At 37.8% G+C, this 13,241-nt stretch overlaps 1 protein-coding gene across 1 annotated transcript in view; it reads right to left on the reverse strand.

The window, feature by feature from the left end:
• The window catches only part of fhl3a (four and a half LIM domains 3a), a 28,996-nt gene extending 24,093 nt beyond the window's left edge, over window positions 1-4,903 (reverse strand). The window contains exon 1 of the mRNA XM_058398869.1: window positions 4,724-4,903. The gene's annotated coding sequence lies outside the window, so the exon portion shown is untranslated. The remainder of the gene's footprint in view (window positions 1-4,723) is intronic.
• Between the last annotated feature and the right edge of the window lie 8,338 nt (window positions 4,904-13,241).

A 13,241-nucleotide genomic window follows, 5' to 3' on the forward strand; every position in this document is an offset into this window, starting at 1 on the left:
CTTCTATTTTCATAGGTTATGTTAGCTAGCTTGTTGATGAATCTACTAAAATCAACATACTGTTAGAGTGATCTAATGTCTAGCTACCTTCCTAATAACTACCTAGCACATTAATATAGGCACTGGCTAGCTTGGTGAAAGTTGTTAATACAGAATGTGTCATTTCTGTTACATTTATATATTTACAGCATTTAGGCAGACGCCCTTATATAGAGCGACTTAAATTTCTCTCTCTTTTTTTTTTTTTTATATACACAACTGAGTAGTTGAGGGTTACGGGCCTTGCTCAGGGGCCCAGCAGTGGCAGCTTGGTGGTCCTAGGATGTGATCTCACAACCTTCCAATCAGTAGACCAATTCCTTGACCACTACAAATGCTACCACTTGCACAATAAAAACCGCTGTACTGTGGGGACACTGCAGAATTTTGGTCAGGTATAGCTAGACATTTTGAAAATATAAATACTATGGTGCATGAATGCAGAATGGGTGACGATAATCATGGAAATACTGCCATTAGGAGTGTTAGAGCTTTACTGCAATAGAAAAGACCAGCGAGGATTCATACTTTTGGATGAATAAATCACATGTAATCAGATATGCCTAGAGTACACTATGCCTAAACCACTCACTGGGTATAAATGTAAGAAAAGACCTAAAAAACTAAACAGCAGATCCACCCTAGAGTAAAAGCCATCTACAAAACACAATATCCAATTACTTCAGATTCTTTTCATATAACAAAGCATGAACAATGCACTGGTAATCCTGTAGCAATTTGTACTGGATTAGTCCCCATGGTATTTCAACCTCGCTTATTATTTGCCTTGGCCCTCACTTTTAACACACTGCTGAGATACAAGGAAGGTTTTACAGTTTATTTGACAGTAGTACATATAAAAGTGGCAAGTAGGCACTTTTTTTTTTTTTTGACTGTTACAAGTCAGGGCCAGAAGGGCATTCGTATCCTGGTGTTGTACACAACGTCATGTTCACTCACATGCAGGCTAGAGCGTGTCTCACTGATGATAAAATAACGAAGCCTCTTCCTTTTGGCTCAGACTCACTTCTGAGAACAAATCTCACTGAGTGACTTCATGTCTTTACTGTCACAAGATCAGCAGGATACATCTCCCAGGGCTAGTGGGGTGAGTCAGGGCCTGGACATGGGCCAATGCCTGGCTGACAGAGATTTAAGTGGATGTAAGGACTGCTCTCTAAAGGCAGATGTTATACCTCCACGGCTGAAAAAGAGGCTTCGGTATAGCTTTAAAAGTTTTATAATTTAACATGTCTGCAAAATTCATAAAAGCCTGTCCAATACTTAACTATGGATGTTCCGGTAACAAATAATTTGTTTTCATATTTTCAAATACAGGAGAGGTTTTTAGTGAGTGAACCTTAAAATAGTAAAATGTGTTGTACTGAGAAGTAACTTAAACAAATGAATAAACAAACACACATACATACACACATTTATACATACACACACATACACACCCAAGGCAAAAAAAAGGGGAAAAAACAAGCTTAAAACAGAAAGGAAGTGACCCAAACTCACATCCAGCCAGGATCCATATTGACATTACAGCTAGCAAGAGGAAGAGAGCAAGGAGGGATAAACAAACAGGAGATCAATGACCGAGACTAAGCAGCACACTGCCTCCTATGAGGCCCTGTTTCAGAGGATCTAATTTCACTCATTCATCCCCCCCAGCTGAGGAGGAAGCCACCGGCTGCTAAGAGCTCCACTGCAGCACCTGGAATCCCCACGAAGGAAACCTGAGGTCACTTCCCAACATTCAGTACACATACCAGGTCCTGAACCTCCAGACACCACAAGTCACGATACAGACAAGGAAATGAGGCAGTGGACTACAGAATGCAAACTCTGTTTTTTTTTTTTTTTGTAGTATTTATCCTGTGAAATGCGCACATTCCTTACACACACACATTCTCTGATTAAGTCTACATGAAGTGCACACTTCAAATAAAAATCAGTACGTATTCACAGAATAAAATGCATGCTTAAATTTGACTGTTTAAACTTGAAAACAAATATGATTGAGATTAATGGATTGTGTCAAGTGTTCTCAACTGTCTCTGAATTTATTTCAAGTCTGAACCAACTTGTTCCTCATAACAAGTTGAGGTTTGCACTGATGCACTGTGGAATTCACAAGGACACAGACAAGCCGGCTGCAACCAAACACATTCCCAACCAGTAATATGTTTCACCGGTCGTCTGACTCACAAGAAAAGACAGAGACGCCATCAGCACTGTGAAACTAAACTCCACACCACCTGCTAAGTCTAGACTCCGAGCAAAATATATATATAAAAAAAAAAAATAGAAAAGGGGAAGCCTGTATGTGCAATCTAGTCTCTTTTTAGTCACACCACAGATGGCAGTATTCCAGCGCCTTAGAGAGACTAACCTTAGAAAAACACACTGCTCTGAAAGAATGTGACCATTTTCAAGGCTCGTTAGAGTCTCAGAGCCTCAACACTGGGCGCAGGGGGAGAGAAAATGCAAACAAATGCATTTTCAACCTCCCTCAGCCTCTGTCAGCATTTAAATACCAGACACTAAAATTACATGGGGGATAGCACGATTGTGATTTTATAGACTTTTTGACTCATTACCCCAGTATGGAGACAGTTAGAGGAGGGGGAAAAAGTTCATTGTCAAACAATAATGTCTGCCACCACAAAAAAAAAAAAAAAAGTCAGACCCGGCTTTTCTTAAAAGCACACTCTGATGGGACTAGGTAGGAAAAAATAATTCAGACCTAAATGGTCACTTTACACTTGCAAAGTTGCATTTGGCTAAGTCACATGGTTGCCACATGTCCTGGTCCAGTAACCGTCCCAGTGCCACTCTTTACACTGTAGGGAGGAAAAAAAATTCCTAATTCTTTCTTGCTTTCACAAAAAAAAAAAGTATAGAAAAAAAAAAAGTAAAAGTATAAAAGTACAAACAAGTATAGAAAAAAATGAACCGGAAAGCTCAAAGCTGTGCTTCCTGTTCACCAGCTCCATCTATTTCACTCTCAATGATAAGATATTACAGTTGTTACATTCTCCCTCTATGATAAGCTCTTTTTTTTTTTCCTCCGATGCACAAGGATAACTGTTTATAACCCTGCCAAAAGATTAAAATGATAGGTTATGGGTGTGTAAGAGATTATCTATATATCTATATATCTATATATATATATATATATATATCTATCTATCTATCTATCTATCTATCTATCTATCTATCTATCTATCTATCTATCTATCTATCTATATATATAAAAAACACCTTACATACAGAAATATTACACCAAACATAAGTCTCAACACAAATTCACATTAAGCCAAAAGAAGAGGAAATAAAAAACCTCATTTTGTGCAAATAGGGTTCTGAAAAGGGCATAGATTTTTGTTTTTGTCAATGAGGAAACAGTTATGTTTTGTCACTTAGACAGCTGGATAAGACATTCTGTATCACGTAAAGAAAAGACTAGTTTTCTCATAGTACTGAATGGACTATAACGGGCTTCTCTATTGGAGTCCATTGTTTAGCTAAACTGCAAATACACTTAGTTAAGACTAACCACCCTTAGGATGTCTTCAGTGCGGAAAAGCATGTGGTTTGGTCACCTGTGCCTTGCAAAGGACACCACCGAATAAAGGCGAGTATTAAGATTATGGCTTAATACTGGGGGGAAAAGAGAAATGAACCAGAAAGCTCAAAGCTGTGCTTCCTGTTCACCAGCTCCATCTATTTCACTCTCAATGATAAGATATTACAGTTGTTACATTCTCCCTCTATGATAAGCTCATTACTTTTTTTTTTTCCTCCGGTGCACAAGGATAACTGTTTATAACCCTGCCAAAAGATTAAAATGATAGGTTATGGGTGTGCAAGATACTACACAGGTTACTCATCACGTTTGATTCACTGAGGTGCAGCTTATTGGTGCTCATGAGTCACGGGTGAGTTGTAAAAATCCAGCGGTTCAGTTCCAGGTGTGTCTTGTTAAATGATCCGATCGGAGAGGAACATTATTCAGCAAGTAAGAAACTTAAGTTGCAACACAACCAACCTCAATAAAAGATCAACAACTCACACATATGATGCATTGCATTCCATTCTTTAAATTAAATTAAATTCCATCTGTTCATTAAATAATCAAACATTACATCTGGTGTGTGTGTGTGTATATATATATATATATATGATGTATATAATATTCATTAATCTACATTTGAAATTTAAAGGTGAAAGACATTGGTCTAGATTTAGGCCTATGACTGCAGGAGTAAGCCATAAGGCTGCTATAATAATTAGACTATTAAATCACACTAGACTTCTAAATAAGGAAGGATAAGGATAATAGGAAGGTTAATAAGAAAATAAGCAAGGGGTTTGTTTCTGTGTGCATGAACCTTTCAGCAGGTGTGTTTTGCTCTTCTCAGCTGAACAGAAATCTAAAATGAATAAAAAGTTTGGTCTGTAGCATGATTACCGGCGGGAGTGAGTGGTTTACTAACTAACCAAACAAACAGTCTGTATATGTAATATAATGAGAGTAAGGTGCAGAGTAAACCACGCTTTCTGTTACAAGTGTCACAGTTAAGAGGATGTCTGTGAAAATCTTCTATAGCTGAGCGGAGGTAAAGTTGGAAAGAGATTAGAAAGATAGGGTGGGGGGGAAAAAAAGTATCCTTACCTAGAACAAGAAAGAAAAGTGGAGACCGATGACACGACTTCACTAATCGCAGCTCAGGCAAAAGCAAATGGTGTGTGTTTGGTGTCTATTCCTGCTATGCGTTCTCTGCTGTTGTGTTAGTTCAGCCCTGTCTCTCAGCCACAGCGCAGTGTTCCAGCTCTCTACAGCTACACGCGTTACTATAAACCTACTGAGGAAGTCAGTGAGTCACAAGTTCCCGCCCTGATTCAACTGCCTCGTGGCTTTCTTTCCTCACAAACACTGCTGCAATTAAGCCTTTTATAAAGTGCACCGGTCCATCATGAAATAGACTTATATACGCGTATAGTCACCTTTTCTGTATAACTCTAGCGCACCTTACAGGATGAAAGTCCACTTCATGTTTATTCCCTATATAAGTGGACTACATATAGTTTGATATAATGACTTGTTGGTGTGTGTAATAGCAGAGCCGCTTGGACTGCTGCTTTGGCTTATTGTTAACCGATTAACGAAGGCTACAAACTAATGCAAATGTTTTATTGCTCAGGTAAAGAAAACGAAATAAAACCTCATGCTATATTAGGCAACGCCTAATATATATATATATATATATATATATATATATATATATATATATATATATATAAACTAATAATATATACTTTTGTTGCCAATGGTTTAGACATTAATGGCTGTGTTGAGTTATTTTGAGGGGACAGCACTGTTATACAGGCTGTACACTCACTACTTTACATTGTAGCAGAGTGTCATTTCTTCAGTGTTGTCACATGTAAAGATATAATAAAAAATTTATGGGTGACATTATAAAATGTTAGGGGTGTACTCACTTTTGTGATATACTGTATATCACTGTATATGATATATATATATTTCATTGTCTGTACCACTTATCCAATCTACACTTGGGTCACGGGGAGCCTGTGCCAGGTATCATTGGGCATCAAGGCAGGATACACCCTGGATGGAGTGCCAACCCATCGCAGGGCACACACACACACACACACACTCATTCACTCACGCAGTCACACAAACTCCACACACACAGGGACCTGAAACCAGACCCATATCCGATTCTTGTGTTTACATCGTATCCGCTGTCTAAAACTGCGTTTTTCTATAACTTTAACCAGTAATTTGTATAGAGAGTTGAAAATTGGTACAAAAAACAGAAGGATGTCATTACTTTTGTTGAGCTCAAGCTTAAGAGAAATGTGTTTGAGGCTGAAAAGTTCTGGAGTAGTGGAATAAAGGTGACACCTTTTTAGAATGTGCCATGTGATTATGTTGTTTTCATTTCAATTATTATGGTCTTCTTTCCTTTCATTTTACATATCATTGGTCTGGCATGGTCTGAGAAATGTCCTCATAGACAACCCAGTTTCTACAGTTTTTTAATCTATGCATCCCCACAAGAGATGGATAAGATGAATTTTTATGTTTTTTAACCTTTCGGCTTTACATTTCAGGCTTAACTGTGTGTTTAATCTTGCTAAAAGCAAGGACTGTGTTACACCGGAATTATATACAGGATATCAACACAGTTGATAACACTTTAATTATGACTGTCTGTATTTTGCATATTTGAACAGGACAACAATGTGAAGACACTGGGTCATGTGTTTTGGGAATCTTTCTCTGTCTCTTTACTCTCACAAGATGAACAAGGGAGCATTTGTTCTCTAATTTGTTTTGCAGGCCTGCGAAGCCATCACCAGACACCAAAGTGTGTAAAATTAGAATTGAATAATTGGCCGATTAATGTAATGGATTAATGCACAAAAGCATAAAATCCCATTTTCATTGATTTATTCATCTTTAGTAACTGCTTTATCATGAATAAATAATTGATTTTGTTCACACGCTTTCATTATGCTAGAATACTTTGTGAAATTTGTCATGGCACATATCCTGAGACAAATTAGTTCATCCTCCTGAACCTGGACACTATGATTAAGAACATGTGCAGCTGGATTCTGGACTTACTCATTGACAAAGCACAGTTTGACTCAAATGACATCATCAGGTTTGCTGATGACAGTACTATGTGGGACATATCACCACCAACAACCCAACAGCTGCTAGGAATGAAGGGGAACGCCTCACAGCATGATGCACAACCATTTGTCACTCAATGATCACAAAACAATGGAGATAATTGACCCCTTTAAGAGAGTATATGGGTAGTATTGCTGAAATCATCAACGTGACTACAGCGAAAAGACTTAAGTTGCTTAAAATTCCACTCAAGGTTGTTTGCTGGGCCAAGTTTCAGTGCTGTTTTAGCATACCTATGTCAGCTTGCGATATCCTGAATTTTTTTCACAAGGTTCTGTTCCTATGGCATTTTTAAAATAACAACTCTTAGATAACATAAAAATGAAGTCAACTTGACTATAATTCTAAGGAGTAGAACCAGTCAGCAAGACATTTCACTGTGCTTTCCAAAACAATAAAAATCACTAGACAAAAGAATTCATTATTGGAGGTAGGAGTAATCGAAGCACCTAACTTTGATAAAATATATTATCCTCTTCAGGGAGACACTGGGCACAAAGCTGGACTACACCCTGGACAAGACACCAGTTCACTGCAAGGTATCACACACACTTGCACATTCATTCACACCCTGGGACAATTTACAAGAACAAATCCATCTACAAGCACGAGGAATCTGGAGTGTCTGGAGGAAATCCACATGAGCATGGGGAAAACATTAAACTTTCGCGAAGACAAAAGCTGGAGCTCAGGTTTGAACCCAAGTCTGTGGAGGAGTGAGGCTTTGTTATGATCAAAAATTGGTTTTATCATCAGTTATTTATACATATGGCACATTCAGCTGATCTGTTAAACCATCTTTCTGTTATTTCTTCAGTCAAAGATGTTTTAAAAAGTCTCATGCTGTATATTTGTGATGTCTTTGATTGGTAGAGAGATAACAGTTGATTGGCAATGTTAAGGTTTCTTTCTTTTGCTCAAATGTAAGGTGTGATAGTTACCTTCAAACATACATTAACAAAAGTATATGGGCACGTGACCATAACCTGTCTATATGTGTTTTTTCTACAAACTGCTGCCACAAAATTGGAAGCAAACTGTATACCATGTCTTTGTATACTGAACCATTATTATTTCCCTTCACTTGAAATAAGGGGCCCAAATCTGTTTCATCATGACAATGCCTGTGAGCAGAAAATGAGGTCCCTAAAGACATGATTTACCAAGGCGTGGCAGAACTCAAGTGCCCCAAGCCCAGACCTCAACCACACTGAACACCTTTGACATCAGTGCTCACAGTCACTAATGTTCTTGAGGTAAAATGTACATAGCCAAGCTTCAAAATCTATTGGAAAGCCTACCCAGAAGAGTGAAGGCAAGAGGGAGACAACTCAACATATATGACATTACATAATCTAAAAGCAATCGAACATTAATAATTGCCCAGAAAATCATTTGAACTATGTTAAACGTGCCTTCTGGTACGGGCACAGGTGTAGTACTTTTTTTTTTTTTTTAATCTACTCTCTCGGATGAATCACACACATCATAAAAAAGACTGGCATTAAATGAACAACCTTCACCTCACACATGATTATCCATGCGGGCAATTTTAAGGACATGATGTATAGTGTAGATGACAACATTGTGTTGAAATCAGTAATGAAATGGGGCAATGGAGTCTGAACAACTTACAACAGAACCTACAGTGAATTACTTCATTCGAAAGCTGAGGAAAGATTTCTGCTTTCACAGAGCCTCAACAACTTCACTGACATGTCTGTGAGAGCTGTGTCTGGTATAGAACATTCACCATTTTTAATCAAAAGTAGCTTCACTACTGTACATATAATGCCATTATTATTGTTTATTATTATTAGCTATTGTGGTTAAGAACAACGCGTATAGATTTTTTTTCTTTCCATTCACATTCTTTTACCTTGACCTTTCAGCATTATTAGCAGTACATAAATACAGTTGTCCTTAAAAACACTGGATTATTTTGCTGTTAAAATAAGAGATAAATTCTAAATACACTAAAAAATATAAATAAGCTAAACATTTATGATGACCACACAATTTAAAATTTACAATTAAATAATCTAATATCTGTTACCTAATGTCTAATATCGTTACCTGTATAAAAGACATCTGGGAGCCAGAAATCTTTCTGATTGATAGGGGATCAAATACTTATTTCACTCAATAAAATGCAAATCAATGTATAACTATTTTCTTTGCATGTGAGTGTGCCAAGAAAATACACTTTTTTTATTTGCACCATTGCAAGAAACTCTCCGTCTGACTGGCAGGAAATTGATAAAGCAATATGCTGAGTGACTCACTTTGATTCCAGATGCTGCAAGAACCATTACTATTTTTTTTTAAATATTTCACATGCTAGGTCAAGTCCTCTGTCATTGCTCAAATTTTTTGCCAGCTTGTGAACTGGATGCTAGTAGCTGATGAACTCTTATTAATGCACAGAGAAATACCGTGTAACTGCTGAATAATATGAGTGGGAGGGTAATAGATAAGATATAGAATTATATGACTCCTTAACGTTAACATTATCTATCAAACTGCTGACATCACTTTTATCAGCTGATCCCCCTCTGAAAAAATGTATTTGTGTATTTGTAATTGCAAAATATGGTGTAATACTTTCATTTTGGTGCTTTTGTTGTAATATTATAAGTACATTTATATGTAGGATATTTTGTGTTATATATCATTCCTGAATACCGAAACCTACAGTAGTTTGTTCAGTCACATTGTTCTGCTCATCGTTCCATTTCGTTTTTAAACATTTAAGAAAACGTGTATGCACGTATATATACATTTCTTTGATGGCAATGGGTGAATTTTGATCTTAAATCTTTACCTGGTTTGAAAGTAACAGGGTTGAGGAATTTTCTATCCATCTTCTGCACCACTTATCCTATTCAGGGTCGAAAGAAAGCTGAAACCCATCCCAGGAGGCTCGGGGCACATGGCGGAAGACATCCTGGACATGGTGCTAACTCATTGCAGGGCACAGTTGCAGATTTGCTCACACATTCACACACGCCTTTGGACTGGGGGAGGAAACTGGAGTACCCATATTCCATATTACAATATTACTGAAAGTAAAAATCACGTCAGTCATTTTCACATCACTGAAAATAAAAGTGCATATCATCCAAAGTGTACAGCATGATTTTTAGGAAATGTTGGTTTCATAGTGGTGAGCATGTTCAGGTAAGAGAGCAAATGGAATGTTTTCATACCTTAATTGGATCGACACTTTAATGCAAAAAATAATACAAATTATATTCTAAGGTAAAATGAAGTGGGCTGAGATGGGAAAAAAACATATTTACATTTTTGGCTATCTATTTGAAATATGAACCTTTACTTTAGATACATATTTATAAATGTGGGAAACAAATAACACCTATCATGGAATCACCCACATATCTTACTCATCCCAACTATAGCTGAAGGTGATTACACCAAATTAATAGCAAAGACACTTTCAATGTATTTAGTCCAAAAAGGCATCCATACATAAGAATGGAAATAAGCATGAGCATGTGAGTTAGAGTGACTTATCCAAAAGCCTATACCGCAGACAGGGAGAATGTGATGAGATGAGGCCCCTGTGATGATAATGGTCTTCCCCTCTGGGTTGGGGGCAGAAGGAACATTTCTGTGGCCAACAGATACATTCCAGTGCCATGAGCTCAGCTACTGCCCAACACCATTATGTCACTTGTGTTATTTTCTCAGACTTCTATTAAAGAAACCAAACAGCAATATATCTGTCAAGTGAATGCATTCCAGACACTCTTCCCCATCACAAACCTATTAACCCCACACTCAAACAACATTATTGTTTCATTCAGCCTTTGTTCAACACTATGTTTAACTCATCTTTCACCTGGCTTAAAAAAAATTCTGCTGGATAGGCCAGAATGTCATCCACAAATCTTTAGACATAATGTTTACTTACACTATTGTAGCATGGCTAACCAAAGGATGGTCAACAAGGATGTTTGGTTTCATACGTCTTAAGAAGTATTTTAGGAGTGGAAACCCCACAAACCCCTAGTTAATCAGTTATAAAACAGGCTGTCATAGGATGGAAAAAGTGACCCGTTCAGGGTTTCTTTCACCACAGAACATTCTGCATGCTGTGCAATCCGTACAATTATAAAACAAATTCTTGTCAGTTATGAAAAGTGTTGTCTGAAAAAGAGAAGGGGAAACCCAGAGATGAGAGATATACTGTATAGTACTTGTATTTTGTGGTCCGGTTACACAAGTTCACAAATATCACTGTAGCTCAGGCAATTCTGTAAAGGTCCAGATATGACCTAACATGACTGAATGGTGACAGCGTTTACCTTTTAGTGCATGATCATTCATAATTATTTCATGGGTATTAATAAGACAATTTAAAATGCTTTCTGTTTTGGCACTTTGAATAGAATGCAGGGAGAATAAATGCATACTTCTTGGTCAAATCAATCCAATTTTCGTTCATCTATTTTCTGTAGAGCTTATCCCACACAGGCTGCTGGCAGGGAACCTGGAGTCTATCCCAGGGATTACAGGTATAAGGCAGGGGGCACCTTGAATCCATTGCTAACCCATTCACACACTACAGACAAGTTAGAGAGGCCAATCAGCCTACGACGCATGTTTTTGAACTGAGAAGGAAACTGGAGCACTCTTAGGAAACTCCTGAAGCATGAGGAGCACATAGCACATAGTGAAGGTGGAGAATTGAACCCCTCAACCCTGGAGGTATGAGGTAAATGTGGTAAAAAAAACTAAGAAAATGTAAAATGTGTTTTTTTTTGTTTTGTTTTTTTTAAATCACACTACAAGATAAATAAAATGAAAAATCTAATGAAAAGTCTATGAAAAGTTTCCCCATTTTGATCTCTAACCTAGCTCTAGATGCAGTCTTTTCCCATTTTCAGCTTAATAATGGACATACATGCATGATATTGGGTTCAGCAAAGTGTCTCCTACAGAAGCTGAATAAGCTCATGTTTAGAAAAATGAAGTTGATTTAACTATGGACACTTTCAAATGTTTAATGCCTCTGATATTTTTAATTACTTGGTTCAGTTCAGTGAAATACTTTGCTGGGTTGAGTTTGGTTGAGTTTTACAGCTTCCATTTGTCCATTTGTCCTGCAGCTCTGTGAAAAATCTAACTGCAGTTGTTCACACTAATGAAAGAAATTCACATGATATGTCTTATTATGATAAGAAAGGAAAGGATGGCTGTTGTATATATTCCTACTAATGTACTTTTCCAGTATGTTTTGACACCAGACAGTAATTTTCCATGTTTTTCTAGTCATTCCAGGAAGTGGAAGTGGAATGAATGAGCATAAAGGCCCCAAGATCCGCACAGGTGTGTGATGTCTCTGAGGTTGCACACACTGATACGTGCAAGCTGTCCGAATGGGAGTCGGGTTAGGGGGTCGGAGCCACAGGATACAGAAAAGAATCCTTTTGAGAAAAACAAAATTATTATATGTTAGTGTTAACCAATCTCTTTGGCAGATGTAGGCCTTCATTACTGTGACCAAAGTGACTCTGGAGTGTCAACACTGCAGCCAAGACATATAAACTGAGTGGCTCAACACTCTGCATTTGTTATGGAGCGCTTCCCCAGGCTCCAGTTTATGCAACACAGCTGAGAAAGTAAATTCCTGTGATGAATGCTGCTGATCAAATGGCCATATAAAGGGAATGTGCTGGTGCATGCTTAGTGTCCGAGTGACCTGTACACATGTAGACGTTTGGAGAGAGATGAGTCTGAGCAGCTGCAGCAGGATTAAATCAAAAAGTACGACAGTTAGAAAGCTAAGGCTTTATATACAGTTTTACTGTCCATACATGGTAGCTGTGAATCAACTAAATGAATGCATTCTCTCTCGGTCTGTACTCTTAGTTTACACCTAGAGGTTAAAGCGTGGATGTTTATGCCCCCTGCTGTTTAGATCATAGAAGTGCATTGGACTTATATTGGACATTTTATTTACAAAATTTTATCTAACAAACAACACAATCTTTAAAATGTCCAAAGTGCCTCAGAAGCCTCATGGTTTCAGGGTCTGCAAGTTTAGTCAATTGTATGACAATCTGTGTGATGTTACTGTGCAGGTTCTCCCTGCATCTGTGTGTGACTGAGTGTGTATATGAATAAGTATGTGAATGAATAAATGAATGAATGTGTGTGTGTGTGTGAATGAGTGTATGAATGAACGCTTGAGTGAATGAGTGTGTGATTTATTTCCTGCATGAATGTGAATGTATGCATGTTGTCCTATGATGGATGATCGTCCCACCCAGGGTGTATTCCCACTCCAGAGTCCCAGTGTGTCTCAGTTTAGCCTCCAGATCCAGACTCTGACCAGTATTAATCAATTATTGAGCTCAGCAAGTCTGTGACTGGGCTATCTGTACTCCAATCCACTAGGTGGCGGTAATACATGCGCATTACATGTCAACTGCTA

Source organism: Hemibagrus wyckioides, linkage group LG01 (genome assembly GCF_019097595.1).
Source record: "Hemibagrus wyckioides isolate EC202008001 linkage group LG01, SWU_Hwy_1.0, whole genome shotgun sequence".
NCBI classification, from domain to species: Eukaryota; Metazoa; Chordata; class Actinopteri; order Siluriformes; family Bagridae; genus Hemibagrus; species Hemibagrus wyckioides.